The sequence below is a fragment of the Anser brachyrhynchus genome (genome assembly GCF_964034855.1).
Source record: "Anser brachyrhynchus genome assembly, chromosome: 7".
Taxonomy (NCBI): Eukaryota; Metazoa; Chordata; class Aves; order Anseriformes; family Anatidae; genus Anser; species Anser brachyrhynchus.
This window is the reverse complement of record NC_137701.1, coordinates 6,286,850-6,312,282: the sequence shown is the minus strand read 5'-3', so window position 1 is coordinate 6,312,282 and position 25,433 is coordinate 6,286,850. Positions and strand designations below refer to the sequence as shown.

Sequence of the window (25,433 nt, the reverse complement as noted above, 5' to 3'; positions counted from 1 at the left end):
TGTTTATGTTTAAATAGGATTAAATGAAAGATAAAGAGCTACTACACTAGCTAGACCCCATCCTACAATAGATACCTTCAGAGCATGCAGACAATGAATGCAATTATTTAGGTAGCACAATCTGAACACTTGAGAAGTCTAAAAGTTTGAAATAACTGCAGTAATGAAATGAATACTTTTACAGTCTCATTTACCCCCTTATCTCTTTGGAAGGGAGCTGCTCTCAATTACAGCTTCACCCTCACCCTCAGGGAGGCTATTAGGTCACATAACAGTAATGAATGTATTCTTCCATGGTTAAGTCTTAAAATTAAAGAACCATTTAGCTTTTTTCCTTATCAAGGATATAATAAATTATAGTAGTATATAATCTGGATATCCGTATTTTTTATTTGCTATGTTTTAGAAGTCACATATAACAAATTACCAACATGACAGACAGGAGAGCATAGTCACCTTATTTGTCAAACAACTCCACCTGTCTCTCCCATATTTAAAAAAAAAATCATTTCAGATTTCCTTGGGTTGTTAACTGTCTTCATCTTCCGGTTTCCTTAACTTACTAAACACTTTCTGTTAAGCTCAATGAAAGCAATTATCAGTGTCACTATACAGAACTCTTTTTAACCAACATATATAGAGTACGTTCACCTTTCCAAGCTTCCAGTAACACTGAGCAAAAGAAATGAAAGTAGTCTAGTAGGAGTACTGAAATGAAATAAGGTAATAAAACAGCCATCTTCCCTTACCAGTTGTAGGGATGCTCTCATCTTCAACACTGATGATAATCAAGGGACAGAACTAATACAGAAATGAGAAAAGCTCCTCCTTACATCTAGGCACAAAAAAAAAAGTTTTTTTTTCTAAAGAGAATTTTTAAGTAACACGCGGAGTAACTTATCGTTGTGCACTAAATTCAGAGAACATACAAGGAAAGCAATGTCAGGAAGAAACAAGGAAAAGCTTTCTTCATTAAGAAAGCAAGTAAGAAGACCAAGCTAACCACAACACATCCAGCAGCAGTATTTTCACCACCAAGGATACAGGCCCACAGACCTGAACAGTGAAAGAAGAAAACTTTAGAAGAGAAAATCAGAGCAGAAAAAAAAAAGAAAAGAAAAAGAAATACTTGGAAGAAAACAAACAGAACAAATTGTATATACACAATATATATACATAAAACCCATAGAGACTAAAAGCAATCCATATAACTTAGTGCAATAACATCAGTAAATGTAAGAGACAAACACAGAGTGCCATATTAGACCAAAAGAGGAATTGCAAAGCCCAAGTTAAAAAAAAAAAAACACCAAAACCAACAACAACAAAAAACACTTACCTACATCTCAAAAAGAGAACTTCCTATAGCTTGGAAGTGGATCTTAAATAGATTTGTGCTGAGGGTGTGTGTGGGTGGAGAGCCCAGGATATCTGATCTGAGCAATTAAGGCCTATTGGTATACACTGGGCCTTGCAAATGAGTTAGCTGAAGCTGATATGATTCCTTGAGGTAGAGAATAATTGGCTAACCTGCATGTTTCAACACAGCTGGATAATGTCTTCCCTGAGGAAATCATTGATTACTTTTACTATACTTGGGTTGTCACAGTTATTACTAGATTTTCTCTGGCTTATAGGAACATATTCATAAATGGCAAGGTCATTTCCCCAAGTCTCCAAATAAAGCTGAGTAAAAGAAGTGAAAATATACAGCATGGTAGGAGTCCTGAAAGGAGGCACACAACACAGATTACCAATGATATGGCATGTGTATAACAGGTTCAAAACATTTAACTAAAATTGGAAAAAAAAATAAAGTTAAGACTAGAACTGCACATTCTCCTGTTTGATAATGACAAAATTTACATTTGCTTACGGTCAAGTGAGTAGATCACAATAACTGTTGAAAACTGCAGCAGCAACACCTGCTTTTGTGAATTTTCATATATGTTCATCCACCAAACTGTACATCTAGAAGGATATTTAAGAGATTTCTTCTGAATGCTGATATGCAACAACATTCTTATTTATGTAATCTGCTTCAAAAAAAAAAAATTGTCACCCTTCAATTTATGATGGATCTGATCATTCTATTGTTTAAAAGAAGAAAAAGAAATCTCAGGGAAAAAATGTTCACACTTTTAAATCTAAGTTAGTTAGCATTCATTTTCAATCCAATGTGGAAATGCTATCACCATTGTGACAGAGCAAGGCTGACCATGATGTAACAATATCACAGCATTATATAGTACCACATCAGACCTATACTCCTCATTGATCTGTGAGGGTCTAATCAAATAGGAAACAGCATCTGCAGTATGAGGTAAAGCCACAATATTTATTTCTTCCAGCATCTCTCAAAATCTTCCTGTAGGGCACATTCTCCACACACTGCATCGTCTCTAAGAAAGGTCTGTTTCTATATATTGAGAGTACCTCCACAGAAACACTATGGCAGTAACAATCAGTATATTTTGAAAATAAAAAAAAAAAATCCTGAAGAATTTCTTCATTAAAAACAATTTGATGATCTTTTATCACCAGTAACTTAGCATTTAAAACATGGTTTATTCTGATGGATGAGAGTGTTTGGATCTTAAGCATTATTACTTTTAATATATTTAAGTGTATGTTTGTATGGTAGCATGATTACTTATGTAGGACAAAATCAACTTAAAATTATAAAACCATTAAAAGAACTAAAGAAAAAATAGACAATAAGTTTGGAACTATTTATAAAGTATGAATGTAGAAATCTGTGTAAAGAAATCATCCTGGAATTATTTAATCTTCTTTTATCATAATTTACATTGTATACCTGAGTACCTGTTTCTACCAGTTTCTATCTTATGCATCAGGAATGATGACTGCGACAATTTTTCAAAACAGCAGCTCCTTGTTCTGTTTCAGACATTACAATCTATATAACTTTGCTAAATGAAAACTTGACCTTCTCTAAAGAACAGACAATAGTTGTTCCATTACCCAGTCAAAATTAAGTGAAATTGTTTGAAGAATCCTTTCTTTGTTCAGCATTATTATCGTGTTTGTCAGAAATACTTTATAACACAACCTTCAGTGTTTTTCCTTATATTGCAGTATTGCAGTGATATTCTTTATTTTTATTTCAATTTTTTTTTCATTTAAATCCTACAAAGAAACCGGTCAACCTGTGCAGGTCTGGTTTGAGAAGAAAAACTTTTTAAACAGACTTCATATCAAGAAGCTGGCAAAATAGACCTTGTGTAACCACAGGAGTTCTCCATTTCTATCACCCTGAACCTACAAATTGCACTTTTAATGATCTTATTCAAATAGCTTGAGAAAGAAATGGCATGTCCAAATAACCCATCTTTGTACAGTTACAGAGTGAAAGGTAATTGAAACAGTCTGTTAAAGGATAATTTTTGGGGGTTTGATTGTTTGTCCTTTACCACTTTTCCCTTATTATAACAAAGCCTCATTAAACTAAGTAGTCTTAAGCATGAAGGAAAAACTGAGTCAATCAATAAAACCTTTTCAGAGCAGCAGAAAGCAGCATAACTTTTAGTTAAGCCTTGTTTCAGTGTAGTGCTCAGCTCAAAGAAATGTGGATATTTAATTAAGCAAGTGGAAAAGAGAGGAAAGAAACCTCTTGTAACTTAATCCCAAGAGACTACGAGTAACTCTGGGGAACAATTAATATACATGGCTTTAAGTTTTAAAAGGTGAAATCTCAAGTATTGATTAGTAAGTATGTAGTAGGGAGAAGGCATTCAAGAGAGATATTTTCTGGAGGAGTCACAAATGGCTCTGCAAAGAGCCAATGGGTACAAGACCCGTAAAACAATTCACACCAAAATACTAGTATGCAGAGTGGCATGGTGCAATATAATAAAAACACTGCCCCTTAAAGATTTCAATAGGTTTTTGGTAGATAAGGTCAGAGGCCTCAGTGCACTAATAGGTCTTAAATGCCCTGACCAGCCACATCTGGGCCCTCCTCTGAGCAGGAGCTCATTTAAGCTCAGGACCTGGTCTAACCAGGTTTCTGAAGGACTGTGTAGTATTAATGGGAAGATTGTGGGCCTGGCTTGTGGTATTGTTGTGCCTGATGGTTACCGTATCTGCTGTTATTGTTTGCTGCTGGTACTGTGGGGTCACACTTTTGTGGTGAGTTTTGCCTAGATAGCCTTTAGCCTTTCCTTAAAAATTTAAAATGTTGGATGTAGTACTGGGGGGGGAAGGATGTATTAGCTGATCTGGTGTCCAAAGGCTCCAGAAACCATACCATAAAAGAAAAAGCTATTTTTTTTAAGCAGACTGCTTTTCCTGTATGAAATAAAAAAGTAACAGAGATAATGGTAACCTTCCATCATGACGACATGCCCATAAAAGGAGAAACATTGCATATTCTCAAAGGAAGGGAAAAATAACTGAGTATACACCAAAAAAGATATCAATAATTGCTGCAAGGCTTAATGTAATTTATGCAGGATAAATTTTATAGTTGCTTATTGTGTGCTGTTAGGTAAATAAGCAGACTGTAAAAGCATTTTGTCCTGCTTTTAAGGACTAACCTCACCTTTCCTGGGATGATGGGAGACAGTCAGTGACTCAGAACAATTTATATTTCCTTTAGAAGGTACTAAAGATTTCTCTTCAGCTATATATAGTGTTAAAATAAAATAGTCTTATCTGATAAATGTTAAATTTTTTGACACTTCACTCATTGAAGGATAGGTTACAATAAAGCAAGATAAATTTTTTAAGTATAATTCTTATCTAATGGCTGCTCAGGGAAAAGAAATAAAAATTGAAAAGCTATTGCAGTGCCACATTTCTGATCTTAAATAGGTGATCTTGACTTCCACGGCTACTTGATCAAACCCATTTCTTTGAGAAAGGTATGCTATTCTAGAAACCTTAAGTATTTTTAAGTGTTAAGTGATAATGAATGGATGTCTATGGAGTATTTTGCCCAGAAACTTTTTATTTGGAGATGTCTGTGTGTATCAGATGAAAAATCAGTATTTCTTTTATTCAGCTTCTCGGTTTACTGAAGCTTAAAGAATGTCATGCCTGTTTGTACTTGGGTGAGGCACAGAAACTATTTTTGTGTGTAGACAGACTTTAGATGGGCTGCAACAAGCTGTTGGTTATTGTCTGCAAAGTCTAAGCATTCAGTTAAAGATACATTTAGCTGTGCAAAGGAAGTTTTTAGATGGGAAATAAGCAAAATGGATCATTTGGCTCAAACACTATATTAAACAACTCAAGCATTAATGTCACATCTTTACCTTCAAATATTGATTCTACAGGGAAGTCGACATGTTATGGGAAATGCTTTATAAATGCTTCTCAAAGTAAAACAGCATTCCTTTTCATGCATTTTTTGTTTGTTTTAATCCTGGGTTTGGGTTACCAAACTGGATCCAGTGAACTATTTTGTTTGTTTTGCTTCTGACTTTACGGCCTTAATATTGCTCTTTTCAGAAATGCAAAAATTGATATCACATTGAAAGGCTTGGTTAAATACAGCATAAAGGTACTACAACAACATGATAGATTACATATCTTGTTTCAGAAACTAATTAAAAAGTATGTTTTGCTGATGTGATGTATTGTGTGGTAACTAACTCTGAAAACATGCTCTCTCTCTGCCTAGCCTCTAGCACCTTGCTAGTTCCCCTGCAGACTGGTGGCATCAGAAGCTTAGGAACTGAGTAGCTGCTATCAGGCATATACTTCTCTTGATTCTATTACCCCATTTTCAGTTTGGTCAGGTCTCACAATATGAATGTAGATTAAGATTTCATAGCTATTTCGTTGTCAAATGACACTTCACATATTTGCTTTTCAAAGCTTCTATCAGCAAGAAGATATTACAATGTGCTTGATAACATCTGCCGTGCTGACAGTAGCAACAACACTCTCCCTGCTAACCACCTCCAAGAACATGACATCTCCAGCAGTAGTTTCCAGGCTGTTGTGAGGGATGGCATTAGTTTTGTGTGCCCTGCTATATGGGACAGGGGTAAGGCATGGTGGGGAGATACCCTGATGCAGGTTTGAGGATGAAGGGAAATTTGACTAGTGAGCTGCAGCTCTGAATGTCAGAGAGAATGAAGGCAGCAGAACAAATTATGTCAAGAACTACAGTTCTTCTGTAGTAACTTCTACAGTTACCTTAAAGGAGGCTGTAAAGAGGTGGGGGTTGGTCTGTTTTCCTATGTGCCTGGTGACAGGACGAGGGGGAATGGGCGAAAGTTGCGACAGGGGAGTTTTAGGTTGGATGTTAGGAAGTACTTCTTTACCGAAAGGGTTATTAAGCATTGGAACAGGCTGCCCAGGGAGGTGGTGGAGTCACCATTCCTGGAGGTCTTTAAAAGACGTTTAAATGTAGAGCTTAGCGATATGGTTTAGTGGAGTACTTAGCGTTAGGTCGGAGGTTGGACTCGATGATCTTGAGGTCTCTTCTAACCTAGAAATCTGTGATACTGTGAACTCTATTTGTTTAAACTATTTTAAACAGAAAATATTAAGCTTAACTCCTTTTCATTGTCTGGCTACCTTACAATGATCTGTGCTTGTCAAAAAAGCCAATTACAGTGGAAAAGTATTGCACTTGTGTAATATTTGTAATGCAGCCTTGCAGTAGACTGTTCAAAAAAAAAATCTGCTTTTATGCAGATCGTTAATATTTTGCATTTACTAGTATATAGGTTTAAAAGCTGTACGGAAGCACAAAAATGTTCAAATGCCAAATTTTGGTGATTTTCCTGCTTTGGAAGAACTCTATAGTCTCCCACTGAGATCATGTTGAAAATCTGTAATTTAACCCTGAAAAACAGATGGTAGCATTTCTAAGAAAGAAGAATTTTTCATTTTCACAGGGACCAAGTCTTTCCTACGTCTGTTTTTGTCTATTTAATTTCATGTAACAGCTATGTATTTAAGTGAAAAATAGTGGAGCAGAGGGCATAGTAGTTAGAGCTTTGTGAATTGGATGTACTTTTAGTGTGTGAAAGGCATTTAATTTCACATTGGATTGTGGAAAAACATTGCTCTTTATATTTCTCCTGTTTGCCTTCTTCCCAACAGTGTTCACTTCTATTGAAGCTTGTATTTGTATCTATTAACTGAACTGCATCTGAAGGGTGTGTGTGTGGCAGGTCTGAAGAACACCTCTATAAAGAAAGGTTTAAAAAAAGCAAAACTTAACCTGTTGACAAGTTTTTCTAGTCCCTAGATATTTATATTGAGTTTTTGTAGATCACCTTGCTGTCTGACAGCAAGATCTATGGGCCTTTAGGACTAAAGTTTGCTGGTTCAACTTCCTTGAATTTGTATTGCCTGCTTGATTCTCAATGTTACTGATGAATCATTCTTTTAGTACATTTTGAGCTACCAAGAAATTAGCTTAATGCAATTATTTCCTGTAACACATATTTCCCATTATGGGGAGCTTTTAATGGGAAGGAGAAAGTTCACTTTGCTCTGTCATTCAGTGATACTCTCTGTAGTTTCAGTGGATTGGCATCTGTACTGGGTAGGAGAACAAGTATTTATTGTGAATCTGTCTCTATTTTAGGTTTCTCTAGCAAATTTTTTTAATCTCTGGAAAATTTTGGATGGGTACCATATTATATAAACTCATGTAATAATTTGATTTCTGAAATGTGTAAAACACACCATAAAACAACCTCAGTGATACCAAGTTTGTACTTGGTTGCTCTGCAAGTAATCTTTCTTTTTCTGATTAAAGAATATATGTAGCAAAATGTGACTCTGTGGTTGTCTTCATTTTTCTAAAACAATAGAAACCTGACCTATGACATATTGACTTCTATAGTCACAAATTGCAGTCACAGCTTGATAAATGAAGCTAAAAATATTAGTTTACAGAATTCATTGTGAGGCTAATGCACTCTAATATTTTACCTTTGGAAGTATTTATTTGGCAAGGAAGAATGGATTTTGCTTTTCTCCCCTGTAAATAAAAATGCCAGTCTCAATTAGGCCTTACCTGCACTTACCTGCATCTTGAATTGATAGTGATATGACAGCAAAATAACTGCAGAACTCTATCTACTGTACACTGCTTATATGATTAGGCTAGAAATAAGTTACCAGTGAACTGTGCTCTATATTTCAAGTTTCTGTATGCAGACATGTCAAAAATCTCTACAAAAATAAGGCAAACTTCAACAGTGTTTGAGTTTACCAGTGCTGAGGCGATGGGGTAAAGTTCAGAATAACAAACCTAAGAGTGATGTTTATCAGGTGGATTTTTAAATTAGAAGGGGACAACCTGCAGCTGAAAACTAGCAGGTAGCTAGCCATCAAGTCCAATAAGCTGAGAGCATGATGCCCAGTAAGAAGTGGTACAGTTAATGGTTGCTGTGATGGGGTAAATGAGGATCTTCACTACTTATTCCCTGTTAAACTTCTCTGTACTTGGTTCATTTCTTTACGGGGTCAGGATTTGACCCAGGACAAGACCTAACTGTTCCATAAGAATGTCTACCACTACTAACTTAAGCTTTATACTATTTTGAAAATAGGATTTCTCACAGACAAATGGTTTGCGGTATGAATTAACATGGTTGCAGTTTCAGTCAGATCACACATTTTAGGTTACTTATCTTAAGAATCTGCGTCTTTTGACCTCTTCCCAATTCTCTTGCCTTCTCTTCTATTGCTCGAACCTTGGGCCCATTCTAAATGTAAAATGTAAACATTCAAATGTAAAAAGTGAAAATATTTTTTAGCCACTGTAAGCTTCACTAAAACATACGAGGAGACAGATGGGAGAAACCTCAGGTACAAGAAAAGCTGTGAGTTCAACCACACTGGGGAAAAAAAACAGATGAAATGGCATATGATATCCATATGGTATATCAGGTTTCAAGGCTTACACTGCTTACGCAGTATTTAAACTACTTGTAATTTAGACTAAAGAAAAATGAGTGCCTGTTCTTTCAGACATTATCAGACAGCATACATCAGGCTCCCCTAGCATAAACGCTAAATGAGGCACATGGGCAATGATCAATATTATTCCTTCAGCAAAATATTATGGTTGGAAAAAGAGTTGGCTTGCACAGGGGACACAACTGTGTCCCAACAATAGTTGCATTTTCCTGCAAGTGACTGCTTTCTAGTTTGTCTTCCTATTTTTTTCCCTGGGCTGACTATAATGGTTATCAAGCTCTCCGATAGTCCACAAAGCAAGTTATATGTGCAATATATTCCTCCTACCTTCCTTAAGTAGGTTCCTCTTCAAGGAGAAGCTTTTCTTCAGAAAGCACAACACAAATTGGGGGGGGGGGGGGGGGAATAAACAGAAAACAAACAAAAAAAACACCACCAAACCAACCCTTTCTCTTCCATTTAAAACCAAAACAACATCCAATGTGTCTTGGGAGGACGTTGTGTAACTAAGACAATGTGTGTGTTTTGACTGTATTAGCTGGCATATTTCATTGACTGAAAAGTTTGTGTAAAGTGAATTTAGACATTTCTGACTCCATTTATCATGTAGCTGGCAGTCCTATTTTCTTACTGAAATTCTATCATTTCCTTCCACAGAGGAATAATCAAAGACAGGTGTTCTTTGTTTCTTCATATCAAATGTATGTTTTTTTTAGAGACAGGGAAGTGATTACTTCTGCAAGAAAAGCATGTCCTGGAAAGGTGCATATTTATCTATATTTTACTTTTTTTCTTTTTCCCTCTTGTCTATTCAATACTCATGATCTGTGTGTTTACATGATATCTTGATCTACTCTGAAAAATGTCAGAATTGCTTTCTGGAGCTACGAGACGATGGTTTCATCAATCTTTTCTAATACCCTTAGTGTTTTTCTCCAGGGCTCTTGCTCAGTTTTACAGCTGTCAAAAAAACTAACCTGGAGAGCAGAGAGGAGTAAGATTTTGTCTTAGGTTTAAAGAAAAAATATCTTGGCACCTCCCCCAGTTAGTTCACACCCCTATCATTTCAAAAACGGAAGAAGTAATCCCATCTCTACTTTGTTCAAGTTACACAGAACCCATTTCAGAAATCTGAGCAAGGATCATGCCTGTGCCCAGAAGCAACCGCCTGTATTCACTTTTGTTTTGCATTGAAGTGAGTGGAGCTATTCCATCTCTGCTCTGCAGTCACCTTTATATTTCAGTGTTCAGTATAAAAACCTATGCCAAATGATGGAGAAACAAAGGAAAAACAAACAAACAAAAAACAACAATCAGAATTTGATATACCAGAGAAAGTTAAATACATTACAAAGGCATGAACATTGGCCTTAGAATTTATTAAGAAAATTCAATATATTGCTGTGCACCTTTTCCAGAAACATAGAATCATCCTTCAAATCAGAGCTTGTTTCTTGTCTGTTTTCTTTTCCTCTTGGAACACCATCCAGAGTACAGCAATAGAGCCAATACCTTTTTCTCCACTGTTGGACTTTGGCTTTCCCTTTTCCCACCAGGATTTGGAGGTTTGAAGATGCATCTAATGCTTGCTCCAAAAGGGACAGGTCCATAATATCTAGGGAAAGAGAATGTTATTGGCTCCAGATCTCCTTTGCAACAACAGTATCCAAGTATTACAAGCAACGGTTCCAGATATGAATAACAAATATTATTTAGATTAACGTATGATGGCACAATATGCATCAACAGGTAAGTCTTAATGTGTTTGCTGAATTAGTCAAAACAGTCCACATGCTGAATTACCACATCCAGTCTTTTGTCTAGTGTGTGAGTAGGCAGAACAATATTTTTTTTCTCCTCCCCATTAGGAGCTTTCAGTGATGTAGAAATATCACATTATTCAGACTTCAGTTACTTATTGTTGTATCATGCCTGATCAATTCGCGGGTTTTATTTTACTATCATCAAATTAGATATCAGGTGAGACAAATGTAATAGGCATGGGGACTATCTTGTTTTGGTGTCATGTGCCTACTAAGGCTATCCTTCACAGGCTAGTGAGGTTAATTCACAGTAAGGTGCAACAGTAGATCAGTAATTATCTGAAAGGCTTGCTGCCTCTTTGCTGTGAACTTGCAATGAAAATATCCTGCCAGCTTCCAGAGGCAGGTAAACAACCTGTATATAAATTGATCATCAGCTGGGAGATGACACCTACTATGATGAACAGATGAATGAGTTTTATTTCCATGTATTAATCAGGTTCATGACAGCCATTTTGTATGCAGGATTTTCACTTCTTTGACACCCCCTTGACACTTTGTGTAAACTGCTGTCTTCAGTCCTTCTCTTGCCCAGACAGAAAGTAAGTGACGATCCAGAGGAACCATCATTTTTCAGGCTTTCAGTGGACCAACATGATACGGAATATAAATCTTCCCTTGTAAAGTCTCACCAAACAAAGCAGAAAAGCCTCTGAAGTATATCTGCAGTCCAGATCACTGAGCAGATAATCCAATTTGCTTTTTTTTCTGCTTTCTTTTACCACCCCATCATTCTGCTGAACTGCTTCCTGAGAAATCATCTGCACTTGACTGTGCTTAGTTTCTCTGAGGACTTCTTCACACCAGAAGGAGCAAACACTGTTAACAAATGCAATCGACATGAAAATAAGTTACAAGGGCTTGAAAAGGAGCTCAGATAAGGGGGGTCACTATTTTAACTGTAGATAAGATTTCCTGTGAACATGTTGAAAGTGACTTGCAGTAGGACTTGGACTTTTTGGTGTTCACCAGCTTAATAGACAGTTATTGGTATAAGAAAGTTAGAAACGATCACACCAGCTGATTGTCTGCACAGTAAGACTAATGTGGGACTTCTTTGTATTGTAGAAATAGCCTGTAATTCTGCATTTCAGAAGTATATTGAACAATTTAACTGTATATATCTGAATATGTAATCATTCTCCCTATTTCTTGATCTCTGGAGTTTTGCTAATACTGCAACTAGTAGCATAATTTGGGCAGTAGAAAAAAATCTATGTAAGACTAGAACACAAGGAGGTAAATCATTCAAATGATATAATATTAAGACACACAATTTCCAACCTGTACAACAATGATCTAAAATTAACACAGTGTTTATCTCGTAGTTTTCTATTTGCATGCAATTTAGGAAAAGTAACAAGACATCAAGAAATACATAATAGTGAATGCAATTTGTATGCAAATTTACAGCACATGTTTCTGTTTAAGGTAAATGTTGCTTTAATCAGTTCTGCAGTGGTGGAAGTATTATTCAAATTAGTTTTAACGTGGTGCAGGTGGCTTTCCAGGCGTAACCAGTCTATCTTGCAGTCATATAATGAAAAGCAAGGGCCATGACTTCACCCATGCTTTGGACCTTCTGGTGTATTTTAGGTTGTTTTACGCTCTGAGGCTACGAAGTAGTAGATTCTAATATTGTTAAATGCACTGACTTTCTTCTGTGTCAAGCTGGACAGAAGAGACTTGTTTCTGTAGGCAATTTTTCTCCAGTGTTTTTTTTTAAAGGCTAGTTCTTACCTAGTTTCCTTCTTGTAAAGTAGGAAAAACATAACACATATCTATTTTGATAGTCAGGGCACACAAATATAATCATGTAAAAAGGAAGGAATGTTTTAAGGTTCATCTTCACTTATAGTGTATGGTATGTAGCCAAAAAAAAAAAAGTCATATGATTTATATGTAACTTTTAAGGGTTCAGTCCTGCTGCCAAACAAATTAAGGGCCAGAGTTCTTTTGTGCTAATCTTGTAGCATTTGAACTGAATAATGCACAGTTGTGATTGTTAATAGAAAGGTTTCTTGTTGTCATTTACAACATAATCACGTAACAGTATGTATTAATTTCTACCTTTGTAAAAAGGTAAAACTCAATTTTATTGTTTTTTAATGATTAGGAACTTCACTGGACTTTTTATGAGTTCTAATTCTAAAACAAAGTATGTGAACAACTTACATCTGGGCAGTTATACGCATGCTCAGAGAGCTGACAGATGTTTGTAGCATGCACTTACATATTATGTAGTGCTTTCAACATATTCAGCTGAAAATTTGTAGATCTTTACTCCTCAATGTCCCTTTGTTGTCCTTAGGACACTTCTCGTGCTTGCTACCCATAGCTGAACACAGCTCTGAATGACAGCCTCGTTATTTAAAGTTTGTTGTGGCACACAAATTCAATCATAACAGGAATACATTTCCAGCAAGATTTTTATGTGCCAGTTGGTAACAAATGCTAAGACAATGTGATAAAATACTACTAGTCAATTCACTGTGTTAGCTGTGCTCCTGTCAGATTTGGTCTTAAAGGTCAGCTTCTTATGTATAGCTCTCAATCTCAGTTAACTTTTCTGATTCTTAGAACTAATTAATATTTTACCCAGCAGGTTCAATCAAAAAACCACCGTAAATGACCTGTCAACTTTCAAACTGTTCAGATTTTAAATATAGGAAAGCTTCGTTATTTTCTACCACACATCTTTGCTGCTTCTTCCTTTGTTATGAGTTGCTGTATACTATGAATTAAAAAGGAAGAAAACTCCGCCACCTTGCCTTTTCTTTTTTTGAGCAGGAGCAGCCTTGCACAGATTATCAAACACCTTTGTTATTTGAATGCAAGCCAAGCTATATAGGGGGAAAAAATCATCTACTTTGAGAAAGTAACTTGAAGAATTCTTATTCTTTTCTCCATGTACACTCTGTTTCAAGATGGAATTACACTTTTTTTTCAGACTCTTGTTTCTAACAGAAGCCTAAATATTTTTGTTTTCAGCAGAACATTCCTGCTTCTGCTTATATCAGATCTTCCTTCAACACTGCTGGCTGGAAGACTGGATTTCATATAACAAGCTAGCTTGAAAAGGGCTTATCTATTCTTGGGAATTAAAATGGGCAACTTGGTTGTTTCTACATTTTATTTATTTATTTATGAAATGTTCCTAACCAAGGACATTGAAGTACCTCTACTTTAAACTGCTGACTTGCAACTGTGGTTGTCTTTCCTTTGGAATTTTTCCTTTTTTCTAACAAAAATATTTTTGCAGCAAAGTAAATCTACTCTTTCTGAAAACAGCTGTTTTAACTTGTGATTCTGTGTATTTCATGTCTGTTTTACTATACTTCAGTTAAATGTTTAAAGTTTCTTTTGGAAATGAACACATGGACCTAAGCACTATTTCTGACTGCTATTGATGTTAACTTTCTACAGGCTTGAGTCTTTAAAGCCACACTTTCTCATGTTCCCTTTTTCCCTATTATTATTTTTATAATGCTTTTTTTGTTTGCCATATGAGAAAAATAAACAGGCAACAGAACCTCTCTGTTCTGCTGCTCATATGCTGAACACATACAGTCTTTATGCATTATGACTGGGACATAAAATCCAGCTGGTGTTGATTTCAATAAGGAGACATTAATCAAACTTCCTTCATTTTTAATAAAATTGCAAAAGACTGTTCCCAACTGCATTGACACTGAAGATGTCTCCAAAACAATGAAACTGTAATAAGATGGCAAAAAAAATAGCTCTATCTTTATGAATGCATTTTTAAAATGTATAAACTTTTAACAATTGAATGTTCCTTGGCACAATGTAGCATAGCAAGATTCAAGAGGAAGGGACATGCAGTGATGTAACACATGCTGATAACAGCTCTGATATAAAAGTCCATAGTGATCTAAATAAGCCTTAGCTTCACATACATTAGCATCACTTTTTCTTGTGAAAACCTTGTTAACCTACGAAGTTTGTTTTCTGTAGCTCTCTTATTTTGTAAGGTCACAATTTAAAAAACTTAAACTAGATTAAAATGGGGATGGTGAAGGACTTCAGGAAACAGTCATGCAATAGCAGGGTACAGGCTAAGTGATATTTTGCATTTTTTCAGTATCTGAGTCTGAAACCTAGCTTATAATAACAATGGTAAAGAATTGTTTGGATGTGGCATAAAAAGCAAGATCAGTAGAAGGACCACTATCAAGAACTGGCATGTCATTTAGCTGTGATAGGTTAATGTTCTTATCTCATAGTTTTTTAATAATATGGATTAATGATCCTCAGGGAGGGAAATATCAATTCGTTTTGCTGCTGAACTTGAGACGTTTGCTCTAGTAAGTTCTGTCTGTAAACAGTTGATGCATAACCCATCAGTAAATTATACCCCACAGCTTGAAATTTCGGTTAGTTTCATTGTCTCCTCCCTTCCTTGGGTCACTTGCTACTGCAGTTTTCATTTCCTCTTTCTTTTCCTATCTTTTTCTTTTTCTCCCCAGAGTCCTCTTTACTATATTCTCCAATTTTTCTTATATATTTTCATAAGAATTGCCTTCTGTATATCCTTAACTTAGGGGTACATGGAGTAACTGGACTCCATTTATCTTTCTTGCCTTTTCTTCACTGTCTCTCCCAATTGTTGTTTGCTGTCCTAGTTGTCCCAATCAATTATTTTTAAAATCCTACCTTCTAACAGCTGAGAAAGCCAAAGTGAAAAAAGAAAGCCTATATTTCTAGGTTTCTCTTCAACACAGATATTTGTAAATAAACTTACAAAGAGGCCTCACAAACAGCTCAGCTAGCATAATTAAAAGCGAGGAAAGAAGTATCTAAGGGTGAAGAAGGAAAGTTATCCTTTAAAACATTTTTGCAATCAGAAATTATCCAAGGAATTGCATCATTTTCTTTGACCTTTTGTGCATTATTTAAATTGCAGCCAAGGAACTTTTATTGGGGGAGTTCACTTTGTTTAATTTTCTTTCAGTTCTAACAATATATTAAAAATATATCCATGTGGTATACATTTTGGGCATTATTTACTACATCTAAACCCGAGTGTGCAATACTTCCAGCTAATGAGCAGTATAGATTAAGGCCAGATGTTTGCTGTAACCATCAAGTTGGCATTCATCTCATAACAGCATGCTTAATCTGTGCTGTATGTTTATCTCTTGGTATGTTGGTTGTCAAGTAGTTGTAGTACTTCTGTGCTGCTTTTGTGTGTGTTTTTGCTTTTTATTATTTTTTAAAGCCTCCATTTTGTACCCTTCAGACTTGTAGAAAATGGGAACTGGTAGTGTTTATCAGTGCCTCATGCCAAGCAGAGAACAAAAGGATGCTCGATTATCCAGAGGGTACTTGAGGGTGTGAATCAACAGGACATTTTGAACAAAACCAATACTTTGAACAAAACCAGAATACTTTCTAAACTGAGGAAGTGGGATGACAAGTTAAACTTTAGAGACATTTGAGCTCTTCCATTGCATGGCTGTAGAGTAAAAGTTCCAAACTCTCTCTCTACCTTTTTGTCTCAGATATGACTTTAGGTATGTGCTGGATGGTTTCTTGTTTGTTTTTACTATAAATTGACAAGTGGAGGTATGAATCTGTACTTGGAACAAGTAGGTACTTAGTGCAGCTAGCTTTATTATTTATCTAACCATGTGTGAGACAATTTGGTGCTATGATCTTCTCCCAGGGATCATTTCTGTGCAATGTTGGATGCTTCCAGTGCTGTTTTTCTTGTGCTTTCTGAATAGGCGATATTCAAATTTGAGGGAATATTTATTTGAAGGTCACTTTTTCTTACTTGGTTCCATGCTGGGTTGTGCAAACACAAGATGGGATAGGAGGGGGGCCCAAACAAAAGGTGGAAGAAAGGGCTAACAAAAGGAGGGTTAATATTAAATGACATCTACTAGAAGAACAGGGAATAAAATAAAGAAACAATTTGTGATAATACAAATAAGGGGGCAGCAACAAACTGAAGGAAAAATACAGAATTGACATTTCTGATACAATATAACAATAAAATTAATTTTTATAGGAACACAATGAAAGAACATAGAAAAATAAATGACAGAATGGTTCAGAATTATATGAAGTCGGAGACAGCAGAAAATGATTAGAAAAAATATTCTAGGAACAAATACTAAGAAAATACACTTTTAGGGTAGTTACTCTTAATCTATTGATGTTGGTAAATGAAGGTATTGCCCTTGCTTCATTAAGCTATAGAAGAGAAATTGCAGTGGGATGATTAGGAGGCTTTTCCAGGGGCATTATTTGGTTTGAGTTGCTAACATGCTGATGTAAAATCATGTGCCATATTGGAAAGTTACTTTTTCATGAATATGAAAAGCTTTGCCATTCTAAATGTCAAACGTTGAAAGGTTCTGAAGGGATGTCATTCTTCAAGGTGAGCTAAGGAACTTACAACATAACAGGAAAAAACTGTATGTTTAGGAAGATTAGCTAAGGTTCTTCATGTTCTTGTAGCCATTAAAAGAAAAAATTACTTTTGGAAGAATGTTTTTTCAATAGGGAAGATCGTGGCTGGGTTATTATGACATGAGAAGTTTCTGGTTCATGCAAGATGCAGCAATAGTAACTTGTAAGTTAATTTGTAGACTGCTGGAAATATGAGAACATATTTGCTCACAACTTTGTATGGTAGCAAGACTGGCTTCAGAGCTGATGCAAATGCATAGAGTAAAGATGAAAACTACAAAAGACTCAGCAATAAATAAAAAATATTCTTTATTCCTGTGGTCCCATGTTACGTCTAATTCAATTGGTAGGGATGCCAAAGGCTGTCCCTCCTGTTAACAAAATCTGAATGATCAGTATGGGGAGGAAGGAAGAGACTCAGCTAAAGCCACATAACTGCTATATTGCATACAAAAATTAGGGGAAGAAATACGCAGCAGCGAGTGCAAAGTAGAGACTGGCACAGCTCTACTCTGGAAAGAATGAAAAATCAATAGAAGGAAATACAACCACGGAAAAGACAACAATAAGAAGTAAAGAAAACAATTTGGTATTTTTTTTTTTTTTGAAATGGGAAAACAACGCTAAAATAGGAAAAAAAGAAACTTAGAAAAAATATTTAAAATGCTACCTTTCAGACATGGGTATGTATTTCATGTATCATCTCTATAAAAACTTCAAGCTCATTTTGAGATTCCTAAGGAATATGCACAATGTATATTCATCTAAAATATATTTATAGAGTATTGTCACTATCCTAACTCTGGGATAATTGTAGTTTTCTCCTTTTCTAATTTTGAATGTGATCCTGATTACTAGGTGGGGAATAAAGGAAGGGAAATGGTGCTGAATTGTTTGTTTTGTTTCTGCAGCTAAAGCATGCCTTAGAAATTTCAAGTGACAGCTAGGAAATGAGATTGGTAGCAGATGTGTATTCTATTGTTCTTATGTTTTCTTTAGTAACTTTTTTTCCGGATTCTTTTAATTGAGACTTCTGAGATTTTTGGTTTGGCAGAACAAATTGGATTTCCTGTTTCTTATAGATTGGCAAGGATGGAATGGGCTACGCAGAGGTAGGTATCCCAATAAGCAACGTACACCAGAGATTCATTCCACCCACGTGTGGCAATCTTAGTAAAGAGCACGTGTATGTTACTCAGCTGTAAGAATCATTTTGTGAGTTGATACTGGAAGGTGTTAGGAGGCAAAAAAGGCAATTTACTTGTTAGGAATTAACTAGCAAGAAAAAGGTGGTTGGAGAAATAACTTATTACAGAAAACTATTGACTGATAAGTCATTATTGATGTCATTACTAAAATAAAAGTTAATCAAAAACAAATGTTTCCCCTTTTCTCACACAAAGTGAGGCTACAAGACACCCAGAACAAGTTATCTGTCAACTTCGGTATACTTATGTCTTCTTTGGTACAGCTATACTATACCGCTGTTTTGACTAGCAAAGTGCTTCATTAGCATAGTTTTGTGAATTGTATGCTCCTTATTCAAAGAATAACCACCCGTCACTTTTCTGAGTAATATAACAACAACATCAGCCACCATGAATCAGAACGATTATTACTTTCAAAGGAATGCTTAGGCTTCATTTTGAAATGTACTTAATGTTAAATAGTCTCTAGGGGGGGTGTAGGAGTTGTAGATAAAGTCAGGGTTCATCTGGAACAAGATTTTATCACAATATTAAATTGCTATTGATGAAGCAGCATTTTTTGAACTTTCGGGGAAAGTATTGCACTCCATGTAATTACATGTAAGTTTAAAATGCACTCTCTGTTGCATCTTTTCAAAGTTCAGTTAGGCCTTTTACCCTACCAGTTCCACATTAGTTTTAAGGAACAGCTGTTTGAGACATGGTCACATGTACGGTCCAAATTTTGGGAAATGTTTATTCCTTTAATTTTTCATCCTTTGTTTTCACAAAAGGGATCTGTAGAACATCATTATGAACAGAATTCTAACTGCAGTTTCCATTAGGGGAAGCTGGTTTTTACCTCACCACCTGTGGAAGATGGACAGCTCTGACCAAGGGACTATAACAAAAGTCACTAACATCAGAAGACCATGAACTAATTTTTGAGACTGTCAAGTATGAGACAGACAATATATTTAGTTAGGAGAGTTCAAAATGGTATCAGTCATAGGCCTTAGGGGATATCAGTCATCAGGCATGTTTTAATGTTCTTCAGATTTCATAGATTCCTTGCACCCACTGCTTTATTTTTATAATGTACTGCTACTTTCCAGATGAGTTGAATTTCCCCTGCAATATCCAAGTACATTTACAAGCTGTCTACAGCCTGAGTAGTTTCTCATCTAAAAGCACGAACCCAGTAATAATTATGTGAGATATCTACCAACAAAATGGAAAAAGGAAGAAAAAAAAGTTTGAGATGCTTGGTAGGGAATAACAGATGAGTCTCATTCTGGTAGCCATGGAAATATGTGACCCTGTGTCCAATGAAAACACTTAGACTTATGAATAAGTTCATAAATCACAACTATCAATTGTCAACTAAGAAGTAATTTTACATTCACTTCTCACTCCCGTAATTCAAGAATAGTACCTAAGAAGATTAGAGGAAAACTTCAAAGTTAATTCAAATATCTAGATAAGTCCGTCCAAACTCTCTATTTGCAGATGCTGTCTCAAGGGTGCATTTTCAATTACAAGGTGATGTTCTGTTCTCCTTGCTTGAAGGTGCCAGTTTATGCCAGCTCTTGAGAAGTGTGCTCCAGAACACACCAATACCATGTTTTAAATTGACGTTTACTCCTATTGTTTTATCTAAGAAGGTAGTTTAATTGTCTGGCATTTACTAAGGATTCTTATAGTTTCAGATGGAACATCCACTGGAAGAGATTAATGGAACTTACTGCTTTCCACATGTGTGTTCCAGGACAGAGGGTGCATATAAAAATATTTAATGTTGAACTTCTAGAAAGAAACACATAGTTCTGTCTCTGAAAATTGAATAAGCAAGATATGTTTCATGATTTTGGCAGATTTAAAGGCTCATGATGGAGACAAGTAGTTTTAAAAATGATTGCACAGCTGACTAAAATGGGTGACAGCTCATTTCTGCAGAACACAAATAATGTCGATAATTAATTACACTCCAGACTTCCAAACTATAGAGCAGTTGTAATTGGATGTATATCTTCCCTGCTACAGACTACAAAAAAACATTGTTAAATGTAACTTTATTTCTTTTTCTTCCAGTATTTGGTCTTTGTTTTGGTGTTAACCCTGTGCTGTGCTCAGCATTCATATCTTTCTACCAGAATTATCGTCTTATTTTTGAGCTTTACATTTTACGTACAAAATAATTTTAAAAAATGTTAAAACATGAACATTAAATGCATCCTTTGTCATCAAGATTGTGGTTTACATCTGTACGACAATATATCTAAAATGAATAAGTAAAATTCATCCTTAACTGCGAACGCATCTACATCTAATCCTCTGCATGTTGCATTAAGTGGAATGAAATATTACATGTGGAAAAGAAGGAAATGAAAATAGAGAAAAGTAAGGGTTATGAAACATGCATTTAAAATATTGAATTGGCCTTGATTTGAAAGTCTCAAGTAAATTTTTGGCTTTTGTTATGCCTTACCTGAACTATTTTACTTAATAGCTTTGAAGATTTTAGTTTCTAGTTTAACTGTTGATAGATGCTATATTGCTTATGTCAAGGACTAGAGATTCTTTCAGAATTCCATCTCCTTTGTAACATTTTATTTAAGAGAAACCCTAAAAGCAAAGGGTTTAACAGATAAATTTATTTTTAGAGGTTTTATTTTTGTATAAATATTTTATTAATATATTATGATACTGCTCTCCAAAATCCCTGGGAAAATTCTTTGTGAGTTCAAATAAGAGCTGATGTGAAATTTCACTTGGATTTAGACATCCTTGAGGACATTTTTATTGCATCTTTTCAGATACTAAACAGTTTTGAAAACTGATGTCCACGTGTAGTATAGATGATAGAGTAAAGATTTCTTTTATTCTCCCTGTCTTAAAGAAGCATAATTAGGTTTTAGGCTGCCTTATGGTTCTAGAACTTTCTCACAGAATAAGTAACAGACTATTTCAAATACTTTCTTAAATAAATGTTCTACTACACTTCAAAGGATAACTTGCTCAGGAAAAAAAGTGATATTAAGTATTTTACACTCCTGTTCTTCACAAGGAATACCTTATTTTCATATTAGCCTTTATTTTTAATGAAGAGTCTCCATTGTGTCTTCATTCCAAAGTTTTGAGAAAAGGAAATGCCTCTAGTCTGTTCCTTTTCTCTCTTGGCTTTGTAGTTCCAATAAATAGTCTGTGAGAAGTTCTGCATGAGAAACTACTTTTCCATTTTGTAAGTATTTTGTAGTGGTGGCTACACGACCTTAAAAATGTTACACACCTCCACAAAACTTGAGGGATACAGAAACTGAACCCTTTGGGGTGGAAATTCTACGAGGGGTAGCATAGAAAACCTTCCTCTTTAGATAGATTGTTAGTTGATATTGATCTCATGCTCAGGTTTACAATGATCAACAGTAAATCAGTCACTGCTGATGGACTACAGGGACTCTAGTCAGATGGAGGCTTTAAACAGCTCAACTTTTTAAGACACCTGGAAAAAACTGAGTAGGTTATGACACCTGGAAAATTTAATAGTTCTTTCTGAACATATTTTTTTCCCAATGATGAGGAAAAATTCATATACACAAACATTCATATACACAAGAGTGTTTTTTCTTATGTTATATATATATTCAGCAGGAATCCTTTTATAAATGGATTGAGAGGAATGCAAGAAATCTTGTAATTTTGAGTCAATAACCCTTCACATCTTTGAAGTATGACTGCATTCCCAGTTAATCAAGCTAGACAAAATAGCTGTGTTTCATGTTCTTCCATCTCTCCCAAATAACTCCACATCAGATCTTCCAATATATATGAGCCTCTGTCATAGGCTCTCAGTAAATCCTATCTCAAGAGGTTCTGGTCAACTGTCAAACAAAAGTGAAAATTAAGGTAACGTGTTGCTACATAACTGTTGTCAAGAGGCCAACATCTGCTCAGATGAGCTGAGGAACAGCTACCTGGTTACCCAGTTGATTAAGTTTATAGAAGATAAGGCAACTATTTGTCTGGGTATTCAGCCCTCTTTGGCTTTGCTGTCTCTGATGCGATACACAAACTGACACTGCTTCTGATGTCTTTCCCTTTATTGATATGCGCACCTTTTTTTTCCTCCTCCTAATGCCGTTCAGATCAATGTTGGGATGTGATTTTTGTTTACCGTGTAAACATTGCTAGTTTTCTGGTAAAGCAAGGAAAACTTAAATTGAGGGTATAAATTATACTTCCATGACACCGTTAAAAAGGCCCACAGGTTAAATAAGAAATCAAGGACGGAAATTTGTGTGGCAATTTTTCTTCATAAGAAAGATTGAATGGAGGTACTTTGCTATCTTATTTATTGAACATTCCTGCAGGGTAATGTTTATTTAGGTTTTGGTCTTTGTGAGGGGTGAGACGGTGCTCAGTAGGGAGGTAAAACTTTTCAGGTTGTGCAATTGGTGCAATCCTTTAATCTTTGTTCCTTCTAGTAACTATTTTCTGTTAAATCAATCCAAGCGATTAATATTTACTCTCTGATCTTGGTGCAGGTACAGATGTAGATGAATGCGGATTCCATTGCTTTTGCACATCGTGTATTTTCTCCACTCAGTCATCACTATCTCTTTACATGACTGATGCTTACAACCTCATGAGAACAATAAAATATCCTTTCATATAAGGAGACAATTTTTATGTGTATATGAATGTGATTTTGTTCTCCCTTGAGGATATCTTTTCATTTCTTCTGTGCCTGTTCTGTGCTCAAATTCTCTGCAACACTCTAGAACGATAGCCCCAGGAATGACCTGGCTTGGTCCACTTCAGGTTCTGGGGACCTAGACTACAGAGGAAGTCACGGTTTTATTCTTTTTCCTCCTAGACTTGAACATGGATTATGCCATTTAAAAAATAGGTAAAGAGGTACTATTTCTACAATTCCTATGTTTTTGCTCTACTTTTCCTCTCACTGTTCTTATTTATTCACATAGTGCCATTGTTGATGGGGAAAAATGACAGGAGAAGGAGAAAAAAAAAACAAAACACACACGTTTTTCTATTCTCCTCAGGAAATATTCACCGAATTTAAGTTGAAAATAGGTTTGCTATACATTTCTTTTGTTTAAATACTGCAAGGCAACCTACATCAAAAATAACACATTAAGAAATACAAAGCTTCTCACTTACTGTTTTTTTTGTGTTTATAAAATGTCTCAGTTTTTAAGAAACTAATTTGCATGCAGAAAGAATTTTTAAATACATCCTTTCCTGAGGAAACACATTCTACGCATACAAATATTTTTATAGTGTTCTAAATGGTGTAACTTGAAGTTGGACAAAATCTACCCTGACTTCATGCCAGAAAAATCTGGAAAACAAAACCAAAAACAACCCCCCCACACACACACTCTATCATATTATATTTTTAATTTTCTCTGATGAAGACTCTGTCCTTCAGAAAGTACCCTTAACTGCACATTTTCCTTGCTTTCTGGATCATTTTCAGAGAACCGAAGATAATGTACTTCTGTAGCCAAAACGTTTTCTGTTTTTCTATTGGGTTCTGCTTTGCTATTATGAGTGAGCTACTGACCTTAATTAGAGTTTTACTAACATTCTCCTGAAGCTTAGTTTTGCAAAGTGTAAAACCTGTAAGGGAGGCTATGACTTCACAAATATATATATTTTCAATAGGTAGATCAAAACTTTGATATTTCATCTAGTAACCTAACTGCAGCTGAGCTTCTCTGATCATAATAAAAACAGTACATATACCAAAGAGGTTTGAGTGCTTGTTTGCACTTTTGAGTGCTTCTTTTGTTCAAAAAAAAAATTAAGGCTTGGATGTATGTTTTGAAAAGCCAAATATAAAAAGATGCTTCCTGACACTGAAACAAACTGCAGTTTTGTCTAAGAAATCGATACATAAACTGCCTTTTTCCTCAAAAATGGTCACACCCATAAGAAACACAGGTGATGAGTCTACATGCTGCACACAATTAACAAATCAACCTTGAAATGGGCTAGATTACTCTGCTTTTATTACTCTTAAGCATGGTTCTGGGTAGAAATTTACCTTTATTTTTTTCTTCCATGCTTGTGTAGATTTCACAGATTCTCTCCTTATCCTTTCTCTCAGTTTTCTACAGGCAAGTGGATAAGGAGACACATGCAATGCTGCTGTCAGTTTCCATAAGATGCTGATGAAGGGTGTATGGGCATAGATGTCAACAACAATAACAAAGTATTTTGGAAGTGTATACCGACCGCTCAAGGATCAGCTGTGAATGAAATAAAAGCATTTTTCTCAAACTCATTAGGTATTCAACTGTCTTAATATTTCACTACAGACAGGTTTATTATTATTTTTCAAAATAATGTTTAATATTTTCTGGATGCTGAAAACTATTCCTGGCTATGTTGTTATTCAGGATATAATTCACAGACAAATTTCCTCAAAAGGTTTTCCACTTTCCATCCTTCACAGGAAGGATAAATTTGTCTATTTATCTTTTGGAATTTAGCAGATATGATTCTCCAACAGCTCAATCTTTTTTTTACACCACAATCCTTTGCAACAGCTTCCTAGCTTCTTAGTTTATTGGTAAAGTTTACAAACAACTCTGAAAGCATATGTTAGGGTTTGTGTCTTTTCTGTGAGAGAATTGAACTGATGGGAAATTTAAGAAGCCTTCTAATAACCTCTAGAGCAGACATAATTTGTCTCATTTCCATGTATACATTTTGGAGGTTCTTTATTGAGGTTAGGAGTGAATGGAAAAGGCAGGCAGACTAATTAACTTTTTATATAATTCACATCTATGCTTGTAATTATCTAGGAGTTACTGATCTAAAAAGCTGCCTGGTGTTGATTTTTACCCTTCATGTTTATTCCATCGTGATCATCGTGATCATCGTGATCATTCCGCTCTTAACTGTAAATTGCCACCCTGAACTGTTTTCCATCTATAAAGAAAACAAAACACCCACTACACACGAAACACCTTTCCTTTGATTTCAGTGGCATGTTTTGTTCTGCTAAATAGCTATTCTTGAGGTTTGTCTGTTGATC

The 25,433-nt window shown here is 35.4% G+C and overlaps 1 protein-coding gene and 1 long non-coding RNA gene across 3 annotated transcripts in view; one reads left to right on the top strand and one right to left on the bottom strand.

Moving 5' to 3' along the window:
- Positions 1 to 832, bottom strand: part of TFPI (tissue factor pathway inhibitor) — a 244,579-nt gene extending 243,747 nt beyond the window's left edge. The window contains exon 1 of one of the 2 annotated variants that reach the window (XM_080598864.1): positions 750 to 832. The gene's annotated coding sequence lies outside the window, so the exon portion shown is untranslated. The remainder of the gene's footprint in view (positions 1 to 749) is intronic. The other variant, XM_080598860.1, reaches the window with a different exon arrangement.
- Positions 833 to 2,559: 1,727 nt separating this feature from the next.
- LOC308197809 lies at positions 2,560 to 25,021 on the top strand. Its single transcript, XR_013953294.1, has 3 exons — positions 2,560 to 4,152; positions 4,837 to 4,886; positions 24,501 to 25,021. It is a non-coding gene; the product is annotated as an uncharacterized lncRNA (long non-coding RNA).
- Positions 25,022 to 25,433: the final 412 nt, after the last annotated feature.